We start from the raw sequence: 24,160 nt of genomic DNA, 5'->3' as shown, positions 1-24,160 counted from the left end.
AAGAAGTTTAAACCTCCAATTCTCCCTGAACTTGTCTTCAGGCAACTCCTTCTCCAGGTATAAATGCCCCTGAGAGAATACACCTGCGGAATCTGCTCACAAACAGGTGCACGTCCCTCTCGGCTGTAAGCCCTACCACCTCAGTTGCCACCAGGCAGGCGCATAACGCAATTAGATCCCAGCACAGCCCAGATGGAGAAGCACAAATCCTTGTTTTGGAGGAGATAGTCTGTCTACCAAGAGAATTACAGGGTCTTACCAATGTACATCTGCTGGGGCCTGCGGAGCATTATGGGATGCCTTCGAAGGCTGTTAGACCAATAAAAACCAAATGGAAGCAGTGATTGGGCTGTATTTATTGACATGGGTATAAATATTCAGGATTTGGAATGTAATATGTTGGCTTGAGTCTACCAGATTGGCTGAGTGAAGCCTGGACTCAATGGTGACCTGGAGTCAAGGAGGCTCAAATTCTGGAATTTCTCCATCCAACGGCCCAGGAAAAATGGGGAAGTTAGAATGGGCCTATTAGGGGCAACGTGCTTACCTACCTTCTAATGAGGTCTCTTCTCCTCCTCCTCCTTCTTTACCTCCTTTCTAGTGGGGCCTGGAGGGCGATCCCTTAACCAAAGTGTGATGTGGTGTGTACTGTCAGCCAGATGTTCTATCCTCCTCCTTCTTTACCTCCTTTCTGGTGGGGCCTGGACGACTATCCCTTAACCGAAGTGCGATGTGGTATGTACTGCCAGCCAGATGTTCTATCAGCTTTCAAGGAGCCTCCTCTTGAGTGAGTTTTGTTAGCCTGTGTCGTTCAAGGACACACATTTCCTTGCCTGTTCATCTGAAGTGGTGGAATTTATGCGTACACAGTGGTTCCTGATGTCCCCTAACCACCCTGTCAATGTCTATGGGGCCTATGGCGAGATCCACTCTCGTTCCTCCCATCAGTAATTGGCGTCTCCTCTTGTTCCAGATCAGTCTGGCTAGAGGTTTATCCACTTTGTTCAGCCTCTCAATCAGCTCTTGTTTTCCCTGATTTTCTTTCTTGTTTTTGCATTTTCTATTTTATTGACTTGGGATTTGTCTAGTACTTGTTTTCCCTTTGCCTACTTGGGGCTACTGGGAAGCAGGAGCGGGAGGCGGGAGGCAGTGAGAAGAGCGAAGTCCCCACCTGGCCACGGCTCCCACTGGGCTTCCTTCTCTGGGCTGCAGGAACTTCTCCGTTCTCTTTCCCCTTCCGGTCAAAGAGTAGTGAGAACCCCCACCATCCTCAGCCCTGAGATCCTGCATCACCCCTTGCTGCCATTCCTAAACTCTGCCCACATGGTTAGAAATGCCCCCTTCATTAAACCCCTTTACTCAGTCAGTGTGGTGTGCTGTTTCCTGCTGGGTCTTGTCTGCAGATACACATTCTTGTCATTTATTTCCGAATTTTAACACATTCTTCAATTTTTCTTTTTTTCTTTTTTTTTTTTTTTTTGAGACAGAGTCTCGCTCTGTGGCCCAGGCTGGACTGCAGTGGCCGGATCTCAGCTCACTGCAAGCTCTGCCTCCCGGGTTCACGCCATTCTCCTGCCTCAGCCTCCCGAGTAGCTGGGACTACAGGCGCCCGCCACCATGCCCAGCTAGTCTTTTTGTATTTTTTTAGTAGAGACGGGGTTTCACCGTGTTAGCCAGGATGGTCTCGATCTCCTGACCTCGTGATCCGTCTGTCTCGGCCTCTCAAAGTGCTGGGATTACAGGCTTGAGCTACTGCACCCAGTCACATTCTTCAAATTTTTAAAAAGACTTGTAGGAAACGTGTGAACATGTTCGTCTGCCACGGATCTGTTGCTAAAGTTAAGCCGGTTTGGTAAAGTCAGTTTGAAGTTACAGGCCTGGAAAACCGCTGGCTTTATTTTATAAAGAGATCTTACAAAATTGTAGTGTTCATTGGGATTATTCTTTGATCTGTGTTGATAATTTAAGATGTTTACCACTTAGTCTCCTAAGTGAAGGCTTTGTGAACACCAGTTTCATTTGCTTTGGCTGCAGATCGCTAATTGATTCTAAGTTGAACAAGAAACTTATACAGAAGGCAGAATTTGCAAAAGTCAGGGAAAATGCCAGTCATCAAAAAATTATTTGTGCCAATGACTGGACCTGGCCTCAGAAGACAAAAATGGGATTAAAGCATGGTCCCTGCTCTTAAGGAACTTGTAATGAAGTGGAGGATACGTTTGTAAGTAAATAATAGTACAAATAAGTCTGTGATGAGAAGTATAATAGAAGCAATAAACAAACACTACAGGGCACAGAACCTTCACAAGTAAAGTGCTCTTGTCATATGTAGTAGCAAAATAATCCCTCCCAATGCCAAAGATTTCTATATCCTAATTCCAAGGACTGGTGAATATATTACCTTACAAGGCAAAGAGGAATCAAAGTTGCAGGGAATTAATGTTGGAATTAATGTTGCTAATTAGCTGACCTTAGGGTAGGGAGATGGTCTTGAATTATCTGGGTGGGCCCGGTATAATCACAGGGGTCCTTTAAAACAGAAGAAGGAGGTGTAAGAAGAGAGTCAGAGAGAGATGAGTCTGGAAAGCTGGGCAGGGAGACGCAACGTTGCTGGATTTGAAGATGAAGGAAGGGGCCATGGGCTTAGGAGTTTAATGGCCTCTAAAATCTGGAAAAGAGAAGGGAATGAAGTCTCCCCTTGACCCTCCAGAAAGGAAGCAGCTCTGCTGACATCTTAGCTTTGTCCCCATGAGACCCATGTGAGACTTCTCACCTACTGAACCACAGGGAGATACAGGCATGTGGCCATAAGCCATTATATCAGGCTTGTTACGCAGCAGTTGGAAACCGATACACTTTATCTGAGAAGGAGAGAGAAAGTCACTGCAGGCGAGTGGAAGGAAAGAACAGGGGTGGCGGAGGCTGCCCTGGGGAGAAACAACAGAGCCAGATGTGGACTGGGTCGGATGTGAGAGGGCCTTAAGAACCACGCCAGATTTTCACCTTTACTCTGTGAAACAGAAAAAGAGTGAGTGAAGTGTTTGAGCACAGCAGCAACATTCTTGGTTTCGTCTTAAAGACAGTGGTGTTACCAAGTCTGGAGTAGACTGTTGGGAGTAATTGGGAGAGAGAGATTCTTCTGTTTTACCTGAGCGATGTCTTCACGTTGAGGCTTTTGTGTTCTGTTTGAATCCTGGAATAAAGGACCTGTGCATATTTGTATGTGGGGCCACATGGCGTAAAGACCCCACCATCTTCCGGGGTGGCTCACAAGGCCTGAGCTTGCTGCAGTGTTGGGGCCACTGTCTGGCCCAGTCAGCCATAGTTCATCATAAGTTAATACCAGCTCAACAACTCACTCCAAAGCCAATTCTTTGTTATTTGTTTTAACAACCTGCTGTTTTGAATTATCTCTCTCTCTAGTTTCTGTCATTAATGTAAATAAGCATAGACTTCATGATTGATTACATTGATTGTGGAAGAATTGGCCATTAAAATAGCAAACTATAAAAAAATGATGAAACTAAATCTCCACCCTCTCCTCCTCCTAAATGTGCAAATTCTAAAACCAGGTCCTTACCCCAAATTCTCAAGCTGTGGGGCTCTAGGTTCTGGGATAAGGGAAGTTTGGAAAACGCTGGTTAAAAAACCTTATTTAACTGGGGATCTCTTATGAGGCAAGTATGCTAACAACCCAAGAGGCTGCTAGGCTTACTTTGCAATGGAACCCTTTTGTTCAGAATGTATTTTGAGACGTGTGTTCCTCCACATGCAATCTGGGACAGGAGATGAGGAAGAAGAGCGCTCCCCATGGCGCTGGGAGGCCTCATTTTCAGACCTGTTTATGGCTCCAAGAAGCTCAGTGGCACGAGTGAGGCTTTGAGTTCTGCATTGTCAGTTTCTAGGCTCGGTGAAACTGATTCATGACCCTTGATGCTGTGATTCTTTAAAATCCATTAGGAATGACCTTGTTTCACATATCAGTGGATAATCACCAGTTATTGACTAATTAGTGATTAGGTTTTTCGTCAGATGGTTTTGTAGTCAGTCATGTTATTGCTGCATATAGTTGCTAAGTAATATTACAGCTATCCTGGAACTTGATGCCTAGAACGTGAAGGTGGGGTATCTAAACAGGGAGGTTACCTTGTTTGAGTTTGAGATGCCTTCCTATACAGATTCTAATCCTCCTAGCAAGCTCAGAATTGCGGGAAATGTGCCTCAGTGACAGTGAGAGGCCACAGTCTTGTGGAGATGAACATACTAAAAGCACATGGCTAGTTGAGGTTTCTGTGTGTAAATCTGATCTTATTAAATCTTGCAACTTTGAATGAAAAACGAATTTGTATTTAATAGTCTCTGGACATCCTAGAATATGGGTTTTAATACTCATTGGATGTTGTGAAGGATCTAATCTCTCCACAAATAAGTAAATTTACAAAAAAGTAAAGATAATTGTTAGTGAGAAAAAGGAGATCGCTAAACCAGAAATGTAAGGTTTCATAAGGTGTGTGCATGACTGTGTCTACCCACATATCTTTCTGGATTATGTATGTATACATGTAAACATATGTAGGCATATTCAGCAAAACACACTTGAAAAAATACATTAAAGCATTAGGAAGGGCTAAGTCTGAAGTGGAATTATAAATAATGTTTCTTCTCTTCTTCCTTGCCTTTCTCAAATTATCTAAAGTGAGCACACTGTTTTTGTAACCAGGGGAAATAAAGATTTGTTTAAAAAGCCAAGTTAAAAAAATCAGGCCAGGTGCAGAGGCTCCCTCCTGTAATCCCAGCACTTTGGGAGGCTGAGGCGGGCGGATCACGAGGTCAGGAGATTGAGGCCATCCTGGCTAACACGGTGAAACCCCGTCGCTACTAAAAATAAAAAATAAAAAAAAATTAGCCGGGCGTGATGACGGGCACCTGTAGTTCCAACTACTCGGGAGGCTGAGGCAGGAGAATGGCTTGAACCCGGGAGGCGGAGCTTGCAGTGAGCCAAGATGGCGCCACTCACTCCAGCCTGGGCGACAGAGTGAGACTCCACCTCAAGAAAAAAAAAAGAAGAAAAAAAAAGAAACTCAGGGGTACTTTCCTGTGTGTATGGCTCATGCTTTTATTGACTGAGGACAAACAGTCTACCATTGCATATTGGATAGGAGGGCCTTTCTCTTACTGCTCTTCAATCCACTTGCCTATTGAGGCTGTAGAAGCCAGGACAGGTCAGCTGTTTGCGCATGTGCTATTCTGCTATTTCCATTGTATGCATCTCTGAACTTTGGTAGGAAAAGTAATTCCGCTGCCCTGAAATTCACATAATAATTCCATTTTAGGCCAGTCGAATCTTAAACATAAGTAATGATCAATAAAACCTAGACAAATGATTTTAATTCTTGGGGGTCTCATTAGATTGGGAATGTGTGTTGGTTTCATGTGTCAACTTGACTAGAAGATAGTACCCTATGATTTAATTAGATGCAAATCTAGGTATTGCTGTGAAGGTAATTTATAGATGTGGTTAACTTTTAAGATTCCCCTGGATGTTGTGGGCGAACCTCACCCAATCAGTTGAAGGCCTTGAGAGAAAACCCGATGATTCCCCGAGAAGAATTTCTGCATCATGCCTGCAGCATCAACTCCATGTTTGAGTGTCCAGCCCGCCAGCCTGTTCTACACATTTTATATTTGCCAATCCCCACAATAATGTGAGCCAATTCCTTCAAATAAATATCTCCTTCTCTCTCTTTCTTTGTGGAAGTGGGTGTGTGTATATTAATAAATAATATACAATGCTGTATTGGTTCATTTTCACACTGCTCTAAAGAAATACCTGAGACTGGGTAATTTATAAAGGAAAGAGGTTTAATTGATTCACAGTTCTCTGTGGCTGGGGAGACCTCAGGACATTTACGATCATGGCAGACAGGGAAGCAGGCACCTTCTTCACAATGCAGCATGTGAAGGAGGAACTGTCAAACTCTCATAGAATCATCAGCTCTTGTGAGAACTCACTCATTATCACGAGAACAGCATGGAGAAAATTGCCCCCATGATCTAATCACCTCCTCCCTCCACATGTGGGGATAGAAGGTCCCTCCCTGGACAAGTGGGGATTTTATTTTGAGATGAGATTTGAGTGGGGACACAGCCAAACGATATCAAACACAACGTATATAACATTATATAATATATAACATACATATTTAGTGAGCTTTTTATGTATATATTATATACATGTACATAAGTATCTATGTATACTGTTGATTGATTCTGTGTTTCTGAGACCCTGACTGATGTAGATTTTGATGCTTGGAAGTTGGGTTCTACTGTAGCAGATTTCTGAAAATGCAGAAGTAGCTTTGGAATTGGGTAATGGGAAGTGACTGAAAGAAACTTGAGGTGCATGCTTTTAAAAGCCTAGAAGAGACTTGGTAGAAGTATGGATATTTAAGGCAATTTTGGGGATAAGAAATTACCTGTTGGGTACAATGTGCACTATTTGGGTAATGGGTACATTCACTAAAAGCCCACTTCACCACTGTGCAATATATCCATCCATGTAAAAAGAAATGCACTTGTACCCGCTAAGTCTGTTCAAAACAATAAATACAGGCAATTTTGATGAGGTCTCGGAAGGAAGGGAAGAAGACAGTGGAGAAAATTCCCATTGTCTTGGAGAACACATATCGTCATCATGATCAGAACGTTGCTAGAGGTGTGAGCGTTAGAGGTGCTTTCGGTGAGAATCTAGAAGAAAATTAGAAACAAGTTATCGGATGCTGCAGGAAAGGTGAGCCTGTTAAAAAATGACAGAAATTTTCGCTAAATTGTGTTTTACCATTGGATGGAAAGAGAACTAGGAAGTGATGAACTTGGATATGTAACTGAGGGAATTTCTAAGCAAACTGTGGTCTGATTTCTTTCTTTGTGCTTATAGTAAAATGGGGGAGGAAAGAGATACATTGAGGAAGGAGCTGTTAGCAATAAAGAATCACCATTTGATGATGTGGAAAATTCTCAGCCTGTCTGTATTGCTAAAAATGCTGAGAGTCAAGGGTGAGGTGGGACAGCCTTTGGTGGAAGAGATTAGGGATGTGACTACTGGGTCCACACAGCCATCTCAGCAGACGCCAGGGACACATGTGACTGCTGGGTCCACACAGCCATCTCAGCAGACGCCAGGAGCACTTGTGACTACTGGGTCCACACAGCCATCTCAGCAGACGCCAGGGACACATGTGACTACTGGGTCCACACAGCCATCTCAGCAGACGCCAGGGGCACATGTGACTGCTGGGTCCACACAGCCATCTCAGCAGACGCCAGGAGCAGGGCTGGGCTGCTCAGAAAGATCTGTGTAGGACCCTCTAGATCTCCCAGCTGTCAGCCTCCTAGGGTTCCACAAAAAGGAATTCGCCTGTCCAGTGGTGCTAGGAGGGTCTCTGCTGAGACGTCCACAGGCCCAGAGGACAGAGCGTTGAATCACAGAGGATTATTTAGACCTAGTGGAAATTGCTCTGCTGAATTCTGAACTTGCTTGGGACAAGCGACTCTTTTATTCTGTCTCTTTCACCCATTTGGGGATGGAAATGCTTTTCCTGTATTTGACCACCATTGTCTTTGGGAAGCAGGTAACTTGCTTTGCAGTTTCACAGGGGCATAGATGGAGAAGAACGTTGCTCCATGGTGGCTCAGACCCAGAGTTTCATGCATACCTATTCAGAAGATGAGATCTGGGACTTTCGAGTTGGTGGTATTTAGATGCTATTTTAGACTTAGAATTGATGCTGGAATGGGTTATGACTTTTGGGGAAGTTGGGATGGGATAAAAGTATTTTGCATATGGGACAAACGTGCACGTGTGGGGGGCAGCAGGGGGAATCCACAGGTTCGAGTTGTTGTGCCCCACAATTCATGTCTCTCTAGAATCTTGTAATGTGACCTTATTTGGAAATAGAAAATAGGTTTTGTTTGTTTGTTTGTTTTTCAGATGTAATTAGTTAAGATGTGGCCATACCGGCCTAGTGGGCCCTAAATCCAGTAAGACTGGTATCCTTACAAGAAGACAGAGACACGGGGAGAAGATGGCCCTGTGATACCAGAAGCAGATTGGAGTGATGCATCTGCAAACCAGGAAACATCAAGCAGTGTTGGCAACACCATGAGAAGAGGTAAGGGAGAACCCTTCCCTAGCACTTCAGAGGGCAGACGGCCATTCTGGCACTGTGACTCTGGACTTCCAGCTTCCGGAACACTGAGAGAACATGCCTGTGGTTTGAAGCCACCCGGTCTTTGCTAGTGTGTCATGGCAGCTCTAAGAAACCAACCCAGCGTGGTTATGCATTTTCCTCAAGTCCAGATCTTGGCTAACAGGAAGCGGTAAGAAAATAAGAAAAAGCCAACACTCTCTCTGGCCAGGATGGTGTCCCTTCCCACATGGAGAAGGAGAGCTGCTCCTTCTGTCATTACTGCACTGCTAATGAAAAGTGAAATGACAAGTGAAGAGTGAGAAAATCCGATGGCGCTGGTGGTCACATGCTGTAGGGTTAGGGTTAGGGTTAGGGTTAGGGTTGGCTAGTGTAAGGAGCTCAGCAGGTGTGAGGAAAGGTATGGCAGCACTCCCCAGAGAGGACGGTTCTCCAGATTTTGAGAAAGGCACGTCTTCTCCGGTCATCTCTAGTTTCAGACCCAGAGGAAAGCCCGGTTCTTGGCTGGTATTTAAGCTCCTCATTTTTGTCATATTGCTTTCTCACTCTAATGGCCTTGATCAAGTTTTCACTCTGTGAGAGTCACACGCAGGAGGAATGGGATGGAGCGCTCAGCCATTCACAGAGCCCAGCCCTACCTCACTCTGCTTGGTGTGCTTACTCTTGGCAAAATGCAACTTCCTGTTCAGAGAAAAAGGACTTAAAAAGGATCGTAAAATGGGCTCCCAAGGCTCCTTGAATAGCAAATAGCTTTTAAAAGACAACACTTTAATGGCCTATGAGTAACCAAGTCAAAAACAAAAGTATTGAATATCCCTTTAAATGTATATGAGTTTAAAAAGCAAGATGGGAATAGATTTGGCACAGTTTCTTCTGGATTTTATAGAATTCAAAATGCTCGAAAAATTTTTACCTATACGCCCACACACAACTGCAAAACTTTTATAAACGACGTGGGGAGATAACAAAAATGATACTGTGCAAATCCGAACAGTATGCAGCTTCTGCATTGCTGTGCCTGATGGAAATATTTCTCTCTTTTATGAGCGTCTCTCTGTGCATGGAGAAGGAAGAAAGATGGGCATACGAGGCAGGGAGGGGAGCAAGGAGGAAGAGAAGCCTATTCCAGACTCCATGGCTGTTCTCAATACTCACTCGTGTACTCTCTAAATGGAACCATTTGCTGCGCGTTTTGAATTGCTAACATTTGTTAGAATAGGGGACAATGGATTTTCATGTAAACTATGAGTTTTATGACAATGAATTAGCATGTTCGTTGAACAGAAAGTAAACAAAGCTTAGTACAAAATTGATTCAATAGATAACCTAACTCTTCTGCTGCTTAATGAAGTGTTGGTGATGAAACCGAAACAAACAGCTTTACGCTTTGTAAAGCACAGGGAAACATACTTTCGTGTTTAATTACTGTGTGGTTATGACAAAGCTGGTACCTGCCGGAACCGTAAGTGACAAAGTTTGCAGCAACCGCTCCTGCTTCAGCAGACTGGGTGTTGAACTAACCAGTTACAGCACTGGCATTAGAACAGGAAGAGGGAAAATGGACATACAGATATAGTGAGTTCTGACGAACCTCCAACATCTGTGAAGCACCTACTGTGTGTGTGCCAGGCACTGGGGATGTGGCACAATGAGATGGGGGCATTTGCATTGTCCAGAACTCTAGGGAGGGTAGGGAGGATGAGGCGTGACTGTCTTAGTTGTTTTGTGATGATTAATTTCGTGTCACCTTGACTGGATCATGTTAGTTCAGATATTTGGCTAACCTTTATTCTGGGTGTTTCTGTGAGGGTGTTTTGGATGAGATGGGCATTTAAACTGGTAGACTGTGTAAAACAGATGGCCCTCCCCTAAGTGGGCGAGCACCATCCAATCTGAGGAGGCCTGAACAGAACAAAAGGCAGAGGAGGGGGATTTGTTCTCTCCGCCTGACTTCTTGAGCTGGGGCATGGTTCTTTTCCTGTCACCTTTTTAGGCCATCTGCTCTCCTGGTTCTCAGGCCTTTGGGCTCAGACTGGACCCACACCACTGGCTCTGTTGGGCCTCTAGCTTTGCAGATGCTGTGGCTTCTACAACTGTGCGAGCCAATTTCTTATAATCGCCCACGTCCCCCACCTGGGTTCTGACTGTCTGGAGAACCCCAATTAATACAGATTTCCAAGAAGGAGACACCGAGGCAAGAATTTGAGGACTACTAGTTGAATAGGAGTGATCCAGGAAGCATAGGTAGGAAGGAGAGCGACAGAAATGAGACGGAAAGGAAGGAAGTCAGCCAAGGCTCACTGGTACTGTGGCCAACAGGCCGTACTGGGAAATGGTATGAAACGGAAGCTGATGTTCATCTGCCTGAGGGTGAGGGAGGTGGGCTAGTCATCTTCCAGCTTTCTCCCACTTCATTGCCTGAGAGCGGCTCCTGGGAGCATTAACTCCTCAGCCCTTCTGGCCTCTGCTGTGCAGATCATGAGACGCCTTCACAGGGAGCACAGCAGGCTCTTGTAGACGGATGCCCTCCACAGGTCCTGGAAGCTGAGGACCGAGGGCATAAGGGGGAGCATCGAATGGCATCCACTGTCATGACTGAGGGGGTGGAGACTGGGCTGGTAACAAAGGTAGAGGAGTTCAGAGGAGGAAGAGCGTTATGGGATAGAGTAAAAAGGGAGAAATTTATGGAGGAGCGGGGCACTGACTTAGCCTCTGTAAGAGGGGAAGAGGCACGGTGAGCCCAGGTTACCGTGCCCGGGTTGTGGAGTGTGTAGTTTCGGAGGCTGTGGAGAGCCTGAGCTGGTGATGAAAGCTGGATCATTGAGGACTGTCTGCTCCAGAATGGCTGCAGTGCAAGCGGATGTTGGCCCTAGTGTGCCACATGGACAGGACATTTTGAGCAGAGACACATGAAGTATTTTGATATGGCAGAGCCTCTCCCTTGCTCGTCAACATCCATTCTTTTTAATTTTTTTTTTGTCAGAGTCTTGCTATGTTGCCCAGGCTGGAGTGCAGTGGCACAAGCTTGGCTCACTGCAACCTCTGCCTCCTGGGTTCAAGCGATTCTCCTGCCTCAGTCTCCTGAGTAGCTGGGATTACAGGTGTCTGCCACCTTGCACAGCTAATTGTTGTATTTTTAGTAGAGATGGGGTTTCGTCATGATGACCAGGCTGGTCTCGAGCTCCTGACCTCAAGCGATCTGCCCGCCTTGGTCTGCCAAGGTGCTGAGATTACAGGATTGAGCTACCATGCCCGGCCCCCAGCATCCGTTCTTTCAGATCCCATAGCAATAGAATTTTCACCTGGGCACATAGCTGAACAAAGTGCAGACTTTATTCCCAGCCTGTCTTGTAGCAAGGTGTGGCCATGTGACTGAGTTCCCGGGAAGGAGCTGTGAACAGAAATGATGTGAGCACATCCATGCTTTGCCCTTAAAGAAATAGAACGGGCTCTGCAGGTCCCCACCCTTCCTTCCTGGTGGCTCAGATGTGCGGACGGTGCAGAGGGCTGTGAATGAGGCAGCACTTTGAAGGGGGCAGAAAATCAACGCAGAAGGAACCTGAATCCCTCCACACTTTATGGAGTAGAAGCGCTGACTGTGGTCAACATAACGAAACCCAAATTCTAACTCACAGATTAGGGAATTTAACCTGGTTGTGATACTCAGGGTAAGCTTGGAGCGCGAAGGACACAGCACTTGTGTGGATAATTCTGTGGCTGGCGTTCTCCCGTCCATCGATTGAGCTTGTTCACGGTCCTGAGGCTTGGCTCCCAGACGGTTCAGACCTCCATTCTGGTATTCACAAACTGGCATATGGTGACTCGGTGGGGATAACGTTGGTGGAGGGTGTGGGGTGGAGGTGGCTTCGGGGAGGGAAGACACGGAGACACTCCTGGGAAAATTCTGAAGGAGGAATGGGGTGTGACCCCGCGCGAGTGAGCACAGCTCCAGAGATGCGCGTGCTTCTGTTTCAATGTCTGTTTGAACATCTGGTTATGAAGGGACATCTGGCTGGAAAATGAATTGGGTTGAGGTGCCCTGGTAGAGTTGCAGTAGCAATCCAATAGAGCTGATATTCTGCAACTAAATTGTCATATTGTATTGGTCATTTATAATCTAACCAGACAAAATAGTCTGTTTGTGGCATGTACCCAATCAGGGATTAAAATGGAATGCACATGTATCTGAGTAACGTGGGGTGCTTATGCTAATGTGAGTTTACGACTTAGGAGCGGGGGCACCAGCTCTGCTTGGGACTCATTTCTTGAACAGAGGCAACCAAAGGGTGTTATCTGCCTGGTTCCTACGGTTGGTTCCAGGCCAGCAAACAACAGGGGGTGCCCCAAGAGGTGCCCCCAGAAACCCAGGCTCCTCTATTAGGTGCTTCATGTGAACGGGCCCCTCTTGTGCACACTTCTCTCGAAAGTTCACAGCAAGGGCATTCGTGCTGAGGATCTGGCTGCATTTCATCACAGCTTCCCAGGCATCGTGAAGCTTGGCGTGTGCCTGGACCAGGGTAGGCGCTCAGTAAGTGTGCGTGTGGAATAAACGCACGAGTAATTGACCTGGAGCTCACCGTCAACATCTAAGTCATATGTTGTTGGCCATCCCAGAAATTCGGTAACCATGTGCCTATTAAAATCCAGCTTCCCCAGCAGGAAGTTGGTCCCTAATTTTGTTCGAGGTTTTGTTTTTTAGCTTGAGCGCTCAGAGATGGTCTGCGCTCCGCCCCGGCCCTAGTCAGCCTCTCTCTGTAGATCAGTATGACATTCATGTCTTTAGCTAATATTGGGCAGTGGTTTTGCAATCTGTATGTAATTCATTAGTATGTAAAATGCTATCTGAGCCAAAATAATATACAAGCTGTCTGAAAAGTCTGGAAACAGAGGATAAACTTATTTCAAAGGGTTTATTAGTTAACGTTTTCAAATAATATACTGACTATTTTTCCTCAACCTCCAGACACCTTTTAGGTAAAGTCACTCTAAACTTAAAGCAATAGGGTCACTCGTTAGTCAGAAAAAGTGCAATAAATATATGATATTTACCTTGTTTCCAGAATATTTAGACATTGTAATGTTCTTATTGTAATTTTGTTTTGGATTAACAATAGGATTATTGCTTTAAATTTAGTGATACTTCATCTGAAAAACTAGGCTGTTCAAGAAAAACATATTAAATATGTATTTTTTGATGATGTAAATAACATGATATTTAAAAGTAAGATTTTCATGTGTTGAAAAGTTTTTGTACATCTTGAAATTGATAAGCGCCTTGGAAAGTTTATTTTAAATTCTTTGTTCTGGATTAGTTAAAAGAGAACAAGTGCTTTAAAATTTACTTTCAAGTGTCTACTTACAATATGTTCTGAAATAAAATATAAAGATTGAGGTTTTGGCTTAATCCAAACTTTACTCTGCAAAAAATATTTTAAAAGGAGAAAATAATAAATCTGAAGTATGAAATAGGGAAAAGTGCATACTATTCTCCATCAAAAATCTGCCTTTGTAATATCCCAAGAAGCCAGCAAGTTCCACATGTTCCATAAACCCACTTTACAGGGGAACTTAATGGGCTGGATTTGCAGCAAGTTAAATGAGACTTTTTTTTTTTAACTGATGTAGTTTTCACAGGCTGATGCCCTTCACTGTTTGAGCGAAACCATCTTGGTTTGGATACGTGGATACATTTCACCATCGGCTTTGTGTCAAAAGCCCCTGAATTTGAAAATGAAAGCACCCTTCAGATCTTTGCTTTGGGATGGTGTCATAAACAAATCTGAGTTTTGTTCTCATGGCTTACCATAATCTCTTCCAAACCTTTGATGTATTTATGTCCAAGTTCAAGGATTATATGAGCATCTCTGAGCATTTAATTTTTCATTCCTTTACAGACTGGGTGAGGCTGAGTCCCTGCCTCTAGTTACCACACTGTATGCATAGCCATGATGGTTGAGAGCTAGAATCTTCCTCTGGGAGCCCTCTGGGAGCTATCATAGGTACACAAAGATAGTGATAATATACTGAGAGGGTGCGCAGTTATTAACACAAAGGTCACATTTCTGAAAAGTACCACGGTTGGCAAATCTGAGGTCTCAGCAAAAAGTAGAGATCAGAGAAAGCCAATAGGAATGACAATAATCCAGTAAAAAAGAAAGCCTGGGATAAATTCGCTTCCCAAATAAATTAGGTTTGTTAGTGCCCAGGCTGCTGGCCCAGTTGATCCTCTCCCGAACCACTCTCCTTCCATTTTCGAAACACTGTTTTCTCCCAAGCCCGACTCACTTACCAGTTTTATTTGTGCAGCCAGCACCTCTTAAAAAGTTTTGAGGTGAGCCTTACTAGCTCGAAATGTAATATATTTTATACTTGCATTTTTCTCTAGTTTTGTCTACATAAACCTCAGGGGGAAAAATGCTTCTATGCCTTCTTGTCCTTTTAATTGATTATTGCTTGGCTTAGAGATGCATTTTTCTCTGCACTTAGTTTCCCCACCTGATGTGTGGGAATTCTGGGGTTGAATTGCTTCTCTTTGTTTGCATTATCATAGACACCTACCAACATGTGTGTGTGTTGGAGGGTGGGCTCTGACAGCAATGGGATTTTCCTATTTTAAGGGACTGACCTGTGTAAACCGAGAAATGTCTTTCTTCACATATGAAGCCTGATTATCTCAAAGTAATTGCTTGTGAGAATTACTTTAACTCTTCACACTGCTATAGAGCTGTATAATTTACAAACCAGGGTCATATACAGTGTAGCATTTCACACGACTGACCATAATTCCTTCTTTGGGATGGCATGCCCATTCTGACTGCTAATATCCCCCCTTTCTCCTTTCTTTTCTTCCTTCCCCCTTTCCTCCTTCCCTTTTACTTTTCTTTCCTTCTTTTCTTCCTTTCTTCCATTCTTTGCCTGCCTGTCTTCCTCCCCTCCCTCCTTCCCTCTTTCCTTCCTTCCTCCTTCCTTTCCTCTTTCCTTCTCTCTTTCTGTACTTTCCTCCTTTCTTCTCTTCTTTTCTCCTTCCTTCCTGCCTCCCTTCTTTCTTCTTTCCCCCTTCCTTCCCTTTTTTCTCTCCTTCCCTACTGTCCTTTCTTCTTTCCCTCCCTCCCTCCCTTTATTCTTCTCTCTCTTCCTTTCTTCCTCCCTTTCTCTCTCCCTCTCTGTCTTCTCCCTACCTTCTTTCTTTATCACATAAATATACTTATATTACAAATGCAAGCATTTGTAATATAAAGTACAGTTTATGAGAAACAGTACATGAATTCAGCAAAGTTTCAGGATTCAAAATTAATATATATAAATCAATAGGTCTGCTATATACCAACAGCAACCAAACTGATAATCAAATCAAGAACTCAACCCCTTTTACAATAGCTGCAAAAAACATAAAATGCTTAAGAATATACCTAACCAAGGAAATAAAAGACTTCCACAAGGAAGACTACAAAACACTGCTGAAAGAAATCGTAGATGACACAAACAAATGGAAACACATCCCATGCTCATGGATGGGTAGAATCAATATTGTGAAAAGGACCATACTGCCAAAGAAATATACAAATTCAAGATAATTCCCATCAAAATACCACCATCATTCTTCATAGAACTATAAAAAGCAATCTTAAAATTCATATGGAACCAAAAAAGAGGCCACATAGCCAAAGCAAGACTAAGGAAAAACAACAAATCTGGAGGCATCACATTACCTGACTTCAAACTATACTACAAGGCCATAGTCACCAAAACAGCATGGCACTGGTATAAAAATAGGCAGATAGACCAATGGAACAGAATAGAGAACCCAGAAGTAAAGCCAAATCCTTACAGCCAACTGATCTTTGACAAAACAAGCAAAAACATAAAGTGGTGAATGGACACTCTATTCAACAAATGATACTGGAACAGTTGGCAAGCCACATGTAGCAGTGAAAGTGGATCCTTATTGCTCACCTTGTACAAAAATCAACTCAAGATGAATCAAAGACTTAAATCTAAGACTTGAAGCAATAAAAATTCTAGAAGATGACATCAGAAAAACCCTTCTAGATATTGGTTTAGGCAAAGACTTCATAACCAAGAACCCAAAAGCAAATGCAACAAAAACAAAAGATAAATAGAGGAAACTTAATTAAACTAAAAAACTGCCACACAGCAAAAGAAATAATCAGCAGAGTTAACAGACAACCCACAGAGTGGGGAGAAAATCTTCATAACCTATATGTCTGACAAAGGACTAATATCTAAAATCTACTAAGAACTCAAGCAAATCAGCAAGGAAGAAACAATCCCATCAAAAAGTGGGCTAAAGACATGAATAGACAATTCTCAAAAGAAGGTATACAAATGACCAACAAGCATAAGGAAAAATGCTCAGCATCACTAATTATCAGGGAAATGCAAATCAAAACCACAATGCAATACCACCTTACTCCTGCAAGAATGGCCATAAAAAAATTTTGTTTTAAATAGATGTTGGTGTGGATGTGGTGAAAAGAGAACACTTTTACATTGTTGGTGGGAATGTAAACTAGTACAACCACTATGGAAAACAGTGTGGAGATTCCTTAAAGAATTAAAAGTAGGTCTACAGTTTGATCCAGCAATCCCACTACTGGATGGATATCTACCCAGAGGAAAAGAAGTCATTATACAAAAAAGATACTTGCACATGCATGTTTGTAGCAGTAAAATTTACAGTTGCAAAAATATGGAATCAGCCCAAATGCCTATAAATCAATGAGTGAATAAAGAATATATATATATGTGTGTGTGTGTGTGTGTGTGTGTGTGTGTATCTCACAATGTTTGGTTTTCTATTCCTGAGTTACTTCTCTTAGAACAATAGTCTCCAATTCCATCCAGGTTGCTGTGAATGCCATTATTTTGTTTCTTTTTATGGAGGAGTAGTATTCCATGGTATATGGATATAAATAGGGTATATTTATATCCCCTTGCATTCTCCTAAAATTTTCATTCAAGCTACTTGTTGTCACTATTGCTTTAAATATATATCTCAATATCATATATTCCTTGGTTATGTACATTTGCTAATATTGATGCCTTATAGAGGATTGTTTTCCTTATCAGTAGAGAAATGTGTAGAAATTTTCACTTGAACCTGAGTCTAAATTTTACAACACAAGTCATAAATAAAGCTACATCTTATTATTACTATTTTTTAAATTTTATTTTAAGTTGCAGGGTACATGTGAAGGATGTGCAGGTTTGTTACATAGGTAAATGGGTGCCATGATGATTTGCTGCACCTATCAACCCATCACCTAGGTATTAAGCCCCACATGCATTAGCTCTTTATCCTGATGCTCTCCCTCCCTCACATCCATGGCAGGCCCCAGTGTGTGTTGTTCCCCTCCCTGTGTCCATGTGTTCTCATTGTTCAGCTCCCACTTGTAGGTGAGAACATGCAGTGTTTGGTTTTCTGTTCCTGTGTTAGTTTTCTGAGGATAATGACTTCTGGCTCCATCCATTTCCCTGCAAAGGACATGATCTCATTCCTTTTTATGGCTGCATAGTATTCCATGGTGTATATGTACCACATTTTCTTTATCCAGTCTTTTATTAATGGGCATTTGTGTTGATTCTCTGTCTTTGCTACTGTGAATAGTGCTTCAGTGAACATATGCTTGCATGTATTTTTATAATGGAATGGTTTATATTCCTTTGGGCATATACCCAGTAATGGGATTGCTGGGTCAAATGGTATTTCTGGTTCTAAGTCTTCGAGGAATTGCCACACTGTGTTCCACATGGTTGAACTAATTTACATTCCCACCAATGCATAGAAAGTGTTCCTATTTTTCCATAGCCTCACTAGCATCTGTTGATTCTTGACTTTTTAATAATCGCCATTCTGACTGGCATGAATTGGTATCTTATTGTGGTTTTGATTTGCATTTCTCTAATGATCAGTGGTGTTGAGCTTTCTTTCATATGTTTGTTGGCCCCATAAATGTCTTCTCTTGAGAAGTGTCTGTTCATGTTCTTTGCCCACTTTTTAATGGGGTTGTTTTTTCTTGTAAATTTGTTTAAGTTCCTTGTAGATTCTGGATATGAGTCCTTTGTCAGGTGGATAGATTACAAAATTTTTCTCCCATTCTGTAGGTTGTCTGTTCAGTATGATGATAGTTTCTTTTGCTGTGCAGAAGCTCTTTAGTTTAATTAGATCCCATTTGTCTATTTTTGCTGTTGTCGCAATTGTTTTTGACATTTTCATCATGAAATCTTTGCCCGTGCCTATGCACTGAATGGTATTACCTAGATTTTCTTCTAGGGTTTTTTATACTTTTGGGTTTTACATTTAAGTCTTTAATCCATCTTGGGTTAACTTTTGTATAAGTTATAAGGAAGGGGTCCATTTTCAATTTTCTACATACTACTAGCCAATTCTTCCAGCACTATTTATTAAATAAGGAATCCTTTACCCATTGCTTGTTTTTGTCAGGTTTGTTGAAGATCAGATGGTTGTGGATGTACAGTCTTATTTCTGAGTTTTCTATTCTGTTCCATTAGTCTGTGTGTCTGTTTTTGTGCCAGTACCATGCTCTTTTGGTTACTGTAGTCTTGTAGTGTAGTTTGAATTTGGGTAACATGATGCCCCCAGCTTTGTTTTTTTGCTTAGGATTGTCTTGGCTATATGGGCTCTTTGTTGGCTCCATATGAATTTTAAAATAGTTTTTTTCTAATTCTGTGAAGAATGTCATTGGTAGTTTAATGGGAATAGCATGTATCTACACATTACTTTGGGCAGTATGGCCATTTTCACAATAATGATTCTTCCTGTCCATGAGCATGAGATGTTTTTCCATTTGTCTGTGTTCTGATTTCCTTGAGCAGCAGTTTGTAATCTCCTTGAAGAGGTCCTGCATTTCCCTTGTTAGTTGTATTCCTATGTATCTTGTTCTCTTTGTAGCAATTGTGAATGGGAATTCACTCATGATTTGGCTCTCTGCTTGTCTGTTATTGGTGTATAGGAATGCTTGTGATTTCTGCACATTGCTTTTGTGTCCTGAGACTTTGCTGAAATTGGTTATTAGCTTAAGAAGCTTTTGAGGCCGGGCGCGGTGGCTCACGCCTGTAATCCTAGCACTTTGGGAGGCTGAGGCAGGCAGATTACTTGAGCTCAGGAGTTTGAGACCAGCCTGGGCAACACAGTGAAACCCTGTCTCTACTAACTTACAAAAAATTAGCTGGGCGTGGCAGCACGTGCCTGTAGTCCCAGCTACCTGGGAGGCTAAGGCAGGAGAATTGCTTGAACCCAGGTGGCAGAGGTCGCAGTGAGCCGAGATTGCACCACTGCACTCCAGCCTGGGCAACAGAACGAGACTCCATCTCATCATGTCATCTACAAATAGAGACAATTTGACTTCCTCTCTTCCTATTTGAATATCCTTTATTTCTTTCTCTTGTCTGATTGCCCTGGCCAGAACTTCCAATACTGTGTTGAACAGGAGTGGTGAGAGAGGACGTCCTTGTCTTGTGCTGGTTTTCAAGGGGAATGCTTCCAGCTTTTGCCCATTCAGTGTGATATTGGCTGTGAGTTTGTCATTAATGGCTGTTATTATTTTGGGGTATGTTCCTTCAATACCTAGTTTATTGACAGAAAGCTACATTTTAAATAGAATATTTATAAAAACACGGTTGATGTTCTCTGTCACCTAATAAATTATTTAGGATGCTCTGAAGTGTACCAACTCTTATAGAAGACAATAGTCCCTGTGATAAGGCTGGTAAGAGTCCTAAGGACCATGGCCACTAGGTTCAAAAGCACCTGGAGGAAGACGAGCTCATTTCTTTTGGTGAGGAAGAGGAAAGCCACACTGAGAAGGTAGGATTCAAGCTGGGCCTTCAAAGTTGAGCATGGGTATTATTTTTTTAATAGATGAAAGGTGAGAGAATACATTGAAGGTAGGTAACGCTTGTTAGTTCAACCAGTAACTAGGTCAAAGAATAAAACAACAGCGAGAGGAAAGTGAGTCTCATAGGAAAGCCTGACAAGTCAAGAAACGCGGGAGGGAGTCTGGGGACAGCGTGGTCAATGACCTCTTCTGACACAAGTGCACAAAGCTAGCAGAAAGGGTCCTGGGGAAACTGAGGCAATCCTAATTACCTGCCTTGAGAGGGACACCGTGCTTCTATGAATGAAGCCTGAGTCCACCTGCGTTTTTCCTTTTTGTGCTCTTATAACTCATCTTCAGGCCCTTTTTCTCAAAACCCACTCCCAAGCTAGATGTTATCTGCACCAAAATTATGAAATTATTTGTGGGAACCTAAAATCAGAATTTCACATTTTAAAAAACTTTCATGTCTAATGAATTGTTTGTATTTGATTTTTGTCTCCTTTGGGCCTTGAAATCATCTTGAATATGGATTCTGTTGCCTGGCAGATGAGCTGTCCCCACCAGCTGTGGCTCAGGGGAGGTTCCTCCAGGTTAACTGCAGTGGACTCCTCAGCACCCTTTAGTTCACTGTTGTTTAATCAACTGTCAGTGTCTCCTTACACGTTAATTCCTCCCTCCTTTGTCAAGTCAAACACTCTGAGGAAATCACACTGCCTGTGTTCTTCTGGTCTACAGGTCTGATGAGCCAATCAAAAGTTCAATGAACTTGTTTGGTTGGATGCATCCTTTATTGATTTTAAAATACAACAAAGCTGTCGATGAATTATTCCATCATCACTTTTCAAGGTATCCATATTAAATGTAGCAGTCTAGAACTCTACATTCATTGCCTTGCCCTTTCTTATGTAAAATGTGGACATTTGTGTGTCTCCAGTGTTCAAGCATCCTTTCTTTAGTAGGATTCCTCAGACATTACTAAAAGTGGTGATTATATGAAAATGTATCAATAAAAGGTACCAGGTAAAGGATTTTCAGGTGTCCAAGCACACGAATGAGGTTGTGGGCACCTTGCAGTGCGTCTGAGGCTTTGGCTCTCCGTGCCCACATTCCTGGGAGCGGCGCTCAGTGGCAGGAGTAAGATCCAAGCCGCCGCCCGGTCGGTTCCCAGGATGTCCCTCTGCCTGCTCCTGGGGAGATCACGGGAAAGAAAGGGCGACTGAAGGCATGACACCCTGGTAGGAATTCTCCAATATAAATCCAGTAACTGTTTCCATGATGACCTAAAAAAAGAAGAGTCTGGAATCAATTTGTAACTTTTCTATGCCTCCCCTACTCTGACTCATTTTTTTGACGGGTCATTTTTCATTATTTATTGATGGAGATTTGCCTTTGTAGGGCAGCGCGACATTAGGCCAGTGTCGCCTGAGGCAAATGTGTACCTGGAGAGAGACCAGTTCCTGCATTTCAGGTGCACAGATAATGAAATCAGGTCCCTCCCGTGCTAACAAGGATCTCATCCTGTAAGCAGTAGGCTATATTTATTGTATGTACAGCTTTACCTGCGGGGCGACTGTGTTTTATAATTAGTACCACTCCAAGTTTTAGCGAAGTGTTTGAGGAACTGGGGGCCTTACAGGGTTATCTCATTACCAGTAGAAGCCCAAGGAATTTAGGCAAGCACACCTACATGGCAACCCCACTATACCCATATAATGACATCATGTCTGTTTTTTTCTCTCTCTGATTAAATGTCTCTTCTCTTTTGTCCAACTCTTCTGCACACACTTTAAGGGGCTTTCCCTGGTGTGTGTCCTCTTGTTTAGCCACCCGGAAATTGAAGTGCTTCAGGCCCTTTTCATTCTTACATAAAACCTTGGCTGCTTTTTCTCCCTAATATTTGGAAAAGTCAAGATATCATGTGAGCTGCCAAGTGCACTGGGGTGGGAACTGGAAAGGATCCAAGGCCCTATTATTTCTTCCCACTCCTTCCTAGCTCATTGTGAACTTCTTGCACCAAACTCCTAATGTTTGTAGACGTTCTCTGGGACATTTGCCCTTTGCACCCTATCCCATATACACGCAAAGAGTCTGATTCCAAAATTAATCACCAGTATGGATTCAGATTAGCAAACAACAACCATAGACCGACCAGCAGGGAAGCCTTTGGAAATAGCACTTCCCCGGTTGGCCACTGGACATAGACAGAACTGTGCAGACCTTGGTCTCACACTGATTGGCTGTTAGGTGAAGGACTGAGACCTACCTTCCTGTTTTGATTGACTGGGAACAGGTCAAAGGGCCCCTGAAAAGTACACAACACTTCCCGTTTAAAATAGATCTTGGAAGACATTGAAAGAAGAAGGAAGAATGTGGGAATGCAATGGGACAGGGTTCTTTGATCCTAAACCCAGTCAGAATCTTAATTAGCTGTACGTGGAAGACCACAAAGAGCACCCTCCCCTAGAGAAGGCCTCTCCAAGTGAAATGCAAGTTCCAGGAAATGATTGAGTTGTCCCATGTCCAAATGAATCCACCATGAAGTTCAGGGAAATTCTGAATGAGGAGCCTTGTTTGTCTCTATGTATTCTGAGTGAGTGAAATCACTGGTAATTCAGAGAGTGTCTGTAACAGAGAGGATTTTTAGCTGTGAATAATATACCATGTACTATATATACATGTAATAGAATGGGAGAGACTGGCCTCCCCGCCTTCCCTTCTCCCTCTCCCCGTTTCTCACCCAAGAGGTCCAGATAGGATCACTGATGAGGATGGTGTAGATAAGGAGGACACTCAGGAAAGAATCCAGGGAACTTCTAGCCTTGGTGGTTGAGCCAAGATGAAGGACTAGCCAAGAAGGATTCAGCAGCAGCTGCAAAGGGAGGGGAAACACGGAGAAAAGGAGTACAACCCAAGCCAGGCCATGAAAGTGTCTCTGATCGTCATTGCTGTCTAAACTATTGAGAAATTGTGTGAGATGAAGATAGAAAATTAACCGCTGTGTTTGACCAGAGGCAGGTCCTTGCTGAATTCAACAAGAGTAATTTCTGTAATGCATTGGAAATCTCCATTTGACAGACGTTACATGCAAGGCTCAGTTATTCAGGAAATAGGCAGGCTCGGTTTTTGCAATGGTGAGAAATTTAGAAAAAATAAACCTGAGGTGGCTTCAAGTGCATGCCAGATCATGGGACAGGATCTCCGGCTCCCATACCGGCCTCCCACCCCCGTGGGACTTGGACAGAGCATGACCAAATCCCAGGGCAAACTCTGAGGCACCCAGGAGAGGAGACTGCTCAGAGTAAGGTAACCTGGGGCGGGACAGTACATCCAAGGGGTGGATCCTGTCCCAGGCCCGAAGCCAGGGTGTGTGGAGGGATGGGAGAGGGGATTAGCCCTGGGACACTGCGTGATAATTTCCTGGTGTGATTCGTCCGGATTCTCTCATGCCTTCTGTCATTCAAAGAGCATTTTGAAGCCCCCATTGTTGATTACTGTTCTAGATTCTGGGGATAATGGAATAAATAAACCCACCAAAGCCCTTGCCTTAATCATATTCAAGTCGAGCTATCTGTGTATCTCCATGTCGTGATGCAAATGAAGACACGGGAAGATGAAGGGGAATAGAGACCTACCTGGGCACCGGAGTGCTGGTTTTCCGCCTGGGATGTGCATTAGAATCACTTGGGTGCTCAGCCCGTGCTCCGACTGATCAAATCGTTTTGTATTGGAAGTGAGACCCAGCCATCAGCAGTAATCCTCCTGGGTGATTTCAGTGTGCAGCCAACATTGGGGACGGCTTTAGAGCTGGGTTCTAGAAGTGTGCTCCTAACCAGAGTGTCAGCGTTGCCTGGGAACTGTTGGAAATGCAGTGCCACCCCAGACCACCCCAGACCCACTGAATTAGGAACTCTGAGGGTGAGGTCGGGCAGTCTGTGTTACCAAACCCACCAGGTGATCTGCTATGCATGGACGTTTGAGAATCCCTGCCTTGGGGAAGCCAACTTTCCAAAAGTTAGAAGGAAGAGAGGCTGGGCACGGAGGTGTCTATGACACATCAGTATTTATGACACTGGGAGGGTACTGGTGACATCC

General features: G+C 43.4%; 1 long non-coding RNA gene across 1 annotated transcript in view; it reads left to right on the top strand.

Annotated features, from left to right (window-relative positions):
- The first annotated feature begins 8,004 nt into the window (after window positions 1-8,004).
- Window positions 8,005-24,160, top strand: part of LOC111548553 — a 28,266-nt gene continuing 12,110 nt past the window's right edge. Inside the window, exon 1 of the long non-coding RNA XR_002733464.1 lies at window positions 8,005-8,171. This is a non-coding gene — a long non-coding RNA (uncharacterized LOC111548553). The remainder of the gene's footprint in view (window positions 8,172-24,160) is intronic.

Source organism: Piliocolobus tephrosceles, chromosome 5 (assembly GCF_002776525.5).
Source record: "Piliocolobus tephrosceles isolate RC106 chromosome 5, ASM277652v3, whole genome shotgun sequence".
NCBI classification, from domain to species: Eukaryota; Metazoa; Chordata; class Mammalia; order Primates; family Cercopithecidae; genus Piliocolobus; species Piliocolobus tephrosceles.
This window is presented reverse-complemented; position numbering and strand designations above follow the sequence as displayed.